The following is a 5,701-nucleotide window of genomic DNA, read 5'->3' on the forward strand; positions in this document are numbered from 1 at the left end:
CATTTGTTTATTCCCCAAATACCTGTTGAGCAACTTTGCCCTTACCACAACTAAGGTTTTCTGAAGCTGTCCCTCTAGAGATCATCTTCACAACTCAAGGTCACCATCTGGGTGACAAGCCGCTGTGGACTGGAGGTGAACAGCTCAGACAGCCATAGGTGGGGTGCGGCTCCACCACTTATCATCCTGGAGCAGTAAGTTATTGACCAGCCTGTGTTTCCTCATCCAAAAGCAAAGGGACTTGTTGGGGGCCAGAGTGAGGTACTCCACCCGTGACAAAGGTCATGAGGAAGGAGACTCGACATACACAAAGGCGGGATCGAGCCTCAGGAGTCCCCCTGGAAATCCTCGAGCATCTACCCCCATAACCAGACCCTGCCTACTTTACTACTTTGTGCTCATCTACACCTCTGACTTTACGGGGGGCTGTCCCCCACCACCTCTTTCGGAGAAGGAGTTAATTTAGAGCTCCAGTTAATAAAAACTCCTGGGCGTGACAAGAGTGTTTTAACCTACAAACTCCTCTGAAGGTTCTCTGGCCTGCCTGACAGGCTTGTCCGGCCACATGTGATTGCTCACAGCCTCCCAACTGTGAGAGGCACGAGATGCTTTAAACCTTCTAAAAACAGGTTCCTTAGAAAAGTTAGAAAACCATCAGTATAAGTATAGTGGGCTGATTAGAAATTGTATTGGTGAAGGGTTTTTCATTTGTTGAGCCAATGTTTGCTGCTAAGACTCCACATCCCCTGCCCTTACACACATTAATGAATATATAGAAGAAATAAGTATTAACCTTTGATATAAATCACATTAGACCTTAAGCTAAGTAAATTCTTTCCTTAACTAAAACCCACTACACCCTCACCCTATAGGAATGTAACTTTATTTGGGTGGCATCTGTTTTAAGAATAATCACCCTTGGAGAAAAAACTGTTCTGGTTGACTGACCACTGTCACAAGGAGAGGGTCATAAATTGTCATCAGGCCCCCCTGGCCAGAAGATGATGTAACACCCCTAAGACCTCTGTATACATTTGTATGAAGCACCTGACTTTAATAAAAGTCAGGACTGCTGTCCCCGCGTGACTTTTGTATAACATCTCAGTGTATAAAAACAGACTCTGGAAAATAAAGAATTGGGATCAGTTCCTCAAAAGACTGGTCTCCCCATGTCTCTCTCTCTCTCACTCTGGCTGAGTCTCCATCTGGAGCGCGGAACCCGCCATGCTTACTAATTATGCCTGGGCTTCTAAGATCCGACCAGGGAGGCCTCAGTGTCTCTCCTTCAGGAGAATGGAAGGACGCCTGTGGCCTACGTAAGTGGTGCAAGCCTCTTGTCTTGAAGTTTTATTGGTCTCCCGCGTAAACCAGGCTACTCAGCCTCTTTTCTCCACTGAATTTTCCTACTGAGCTATCCTCATTCTATTACTCTTTATATCTTTGATGAATATTTAAATAGTCGCCGAAGCCATCTCCCCTTCGAATACCCTGGATCAGCCGGGGCAGGACCCCGGCAGGACTAATTTCCTCACTGCAGTGTTTGCAGTATCTATGCCTTGTATGTGCTAAGTTGCTGTGGCTGTGTCTGACTCTTTGTGACCCCATGGAGCCCACCAGGCTCCTCTGTCCATGGGATTCTTCAGGCAAGAATACTGGGGTGCATTGCCATTTCCTACTGCAGGGGATCTTCCCAACCCAGGGATAGAACCTGGGTCTCACATTTCCTATATTGTCAGGCAGGTTCTTTACCACCAGCGCCACCTGGGAATCCCTACCCATGCTCAAATCCTGGCCCCGCCATTTCCTGACTGTGTGACCTCTGGGCAAGTTACTTGACTTCTCTGGGCCTCAGTTTCTTCACCTACAAAATGAAGATGATAGTAGTACCTATTTCAAAGGGCTTTTGGGAGGACTAAATGAGTTTATACATGTAAAGCTCTTAGAGCAGCACCTGGTACAATGGAAATGCTACAAAATTGTGATGACTATCATTGAGACTTTTTAAAAGTTTTTTAAAACAATATATTAAAAAAATATTTGGCTGCATTGTGTCTTACCTGAGGCACACGAGATCTTCATTGCATCATGAGTGATCTTTCTTTGCTTGGCTGCTGCTGCTGCTGCTGCTAAGTCGCTTCAGTCGTGTCCGACTCTGTGCAACCCCATAGACGGCAGCCCACCAGGCTCCTCTGTCCATGGGATTTTCCAGGCAAGAGTACTGGAGTAGATATTATTTCTTCAATCTCATTTTAGGCCTTCTCTTCTCCAGGAAGCATCCTCTAAACCCTTCTGCTAAACTGCTGCTGCTAAGTCGCTTCAGTCATGTCCGACTCTGTGCGACCCCATAGACGGCAGCCCCTCCATCCCTGGGATTCTCCAGGCAAGACCACTGGAGTGGGTTAACATTTCCTTCTCCTAAAACCTTCAGTGGGGGTAAATGGCCCTTTTCTAGGCTGCTTTCCTTCTTCTTTACCATTATAAAGAAGTTATTTTTTTTTCATTGAAGGATAGTTGATTTACAGTGTTAATTATCGCTGTACAGCAACCATGATTCAGTTGTATATACATATATACATTCTTTTTAAAATAGTCTTTTCCATTATGGTTTATCACATTATATTGACTATAGTTCCCTGTGCTATACATGAGGACCTTGTTTATCCATACTATATGTAACAGCTTACATCTGCCAACCACAGCCCCCCACTCCCTCTCTCCCCCAGCCACCTCCCCAGTAGCAACCACCAGTCTATACTCTATGTCTGTGATTCTGTTTGTTTCATGGATAGGTTCATTTGTATCATATTTTAGATTCCACGTGTAAGTGACATAATATAGTATTCATCTTTCTCTTTTGGACTTACTTCACTTAGTATGATAATCTCTAGGTGCATCCCTGCTGTTGCAAATGGCATTATTTTGTTCTTTTTTATGGCTAAGTAGTATTCTACTATATATATATGTGAAAGAAAGAAAGTGAAAGTTTGCTCAGTTGTGTCTGACTTTTTGTGACCCCATGGACTGTAGCCTGCCAGGCTCCTCTGTCCATGGAATTCTCCAGGCAAGAATACTGGAGTGGGTGGCCGTTCCCTTCTCCAGGGGATCTTCCCAACCCAGGGATCAAACCCATGTCTCCTGCACTGTAGGCAGATTCTTTACCGACCGAGCCAGCAGGGAAGTGCCTGTATATATGTACACATCTTTATCTTTTCATCTGTCGATGGACATCAGATTGTTTCCATGTCTTGGCTACTGTGAACAGTGCTGCTGTGAACACAGGGGTGCATGTATCTTTTTGAATAGTTTTGTCTGGATATATACCCAGGAGTGAGATTGCAGGATCATGTGGAAGTTCTTAGTTTTCTGAGGAGCCTCCATACTGTTCTCCACAGTGGCTACACCAATGTACATTCCCACGTTGGATGATTCTCTTTTCTCCACACACACAGTCGGACACGACTAAGCGACTTCACTTTCACTTTTCATTTTCATGCATTGGAGAAGGAAATGGCAACCCACTCCAGCGTTCTTGCCTGGAGAATCCCAGGGACAGGGGAGCCTGGTGGGCTGCCGTCTATGGGGTCGCACAGAGTTGGACACGACTGAAGCGACTTAGCAGCAGTAGCAGCAGAAATTACTTATTTTTGTTCACTCAGAAATTATGTGTGAACCTAGCCTGGCACAAAGACATTCAACGTACACTTATTAGCTGAGTAAGGGTATGTTGAGCTGAGTAAGTGTATTTGCTGAGTACGAAGACATTCTACATACACTTATTGCTGCCGCTGCTGCTAAGTGGCTTCAGTCATGTCCAACTCTGTGCGACCCCATAGACGGCAGCCCACCAGGCTCCTCTGTCCCTGGGATTCTCCAGGCAAGAATACTGGAGTGGATTGCCATATACTTATTAGCTGAGTTAAATGTACATTGAGCTGAGTAAGTGTATTAGCTGAATAAGCGTAGCTGCCACTGAACTGGCTCCAGGTAAATCCCTATGAACATTTGTCTTTAGCGCCCTCTACCTCCTCCATCCCATCCTTCAAGACCACCCTCATGTATCCCTGACCCCAATTCATGTTCAGTATCACTAATCAATGACATTAGCTTAAAGTATGGGGTATGCTTATAGATCAAGGGAAGACTCCTAAAGCATCACCTGTGTCCATGGATTTGCTCAAGTCCAATCACTTAGGGCTTCCCAGGTGGCCCAATGGTAAAGAATCTGCCTGCCAAAGCAGGAGATGCATGTTCTATCCCTGGGGTTGGGAAGACCCCTTGGAGGAGGAAATGGCAACTCCAGTATTCCTGCCTGGAGAATCCCATGGACAGAGGAGCCTGGCAGGCTATAGTCCATGGTGTTGCAAAGAGTCAAACACAGCTGAGTGACTGAGCATGCACACAATCACATAGAATGTGATTATATCCCATGAATTTGAGCTGAACTCTGTCCTCTGATAGTCCCGGCATGGAGATGAGTGAGAGCAGAAGCTTGAAAAACAATTGCACTGCAGTGTAGAAACATGCCCAAAGGGAGAGAACTGTTTGGGACAGTGAAAGCAGGGAAGTCTGAGGACTACAAGAAGGGTCAAGGTGTTTGCTTCAATTTAAGACCTTCCCCCTCTTTTTACTACATTAGCACTTTTGGAGGGTATTTAACGATGATACACCCCAACCACATTTATCCTTCAAGATACCATTCCTCTTTGCTAGAGTTTACTTGGCCATGGGTGGATCAAAGCTGGGTCAGAGTCTGACCTATGGGAATTTTGAATTAGGACAGTCTCTCCACATGGTAAGAACTATCTGCAACAGTAAAGTTAGGGGTGGCCAGACTATACAAGGTGGGCCAGTTCAGTTCAGTCACTCAGTCGTGTCCAACTGTTTGCAAATAGAAATGGAAGATAAGAGTATTGATGTCTCTCCTGTCCTGGTGTCAGGGCCCTTCTGTCCGTCCTCAGATGCTGATAACCTCCCCTTACCCTGTGTTCTTAAAATAATCCTCTTCTCTTTCTGAACTCTAGTCATCGGGGTTGCTATCACTTACGATCAAAGCATCCTAACTAATGGAACAGTGGTTTCCAAGCTCTGTGCTGAGGCACCCTAGGGCACTTCATTACATTCATGGGGGTACGTTGTTACTCTCTCACTTGGATCAAGTTGTTGTATTGTTTTTAATTCTTTCTTCCTCTGTGTTGTATGCTGTTTGTTGGTGGAGAATGTTTGCTGATCACTAAGGAGATGAGGCAGGTTGAATAGATTGTCAGGTATACCTGAGGGAAGAAGCAGGGTATTCAGGTTGACCATCTGACCCTGACAGGAGAACAGGCCAGCAGGGGATCCAGGTATGGGGAGCAGAGTGCTCCCCCCAGTTTATACACTTTTGGTAAGGGAGTTGATCCTATGTCCACCAGCTGGGTGATGAGCAAATCTAACCAAGTATTCATGTGTAAGTTTATTTAAAAAGAAAAATCTTAATTATGCTGAATTTTTGGTGTGCAGAAGACTCAAATTAGAGAGCTTAAAAAAGAGGTAAATAATAATATGCTGACATGTCTATCTTGTGACCATGCTGCTGCTGCTGCTGCTAAGTTGCTTCATATAGGGAGAAAATGAATATGAAATAATTGAAAAACCTGACATTTATAAATCAAAAGGTTAAGCTTTGCCAAAATTCACTGTACAAAGAACACGCCACCAGGGC

This window comes from Bos javanicus, chromosome 5, assembly GCF_032452875.1.
Source record: "Bos javanicus breed banteng chromosome 5, ARS-OSU_banteng_1.0, whole genome shotgun sequence".
Taxonomy (NCBI): domain Eukaryota; kingdom Metazoa; phylum Chordata; class Mammalia; order Artiodactyla; family Bovidae; genus Bos; species Bos javanicus.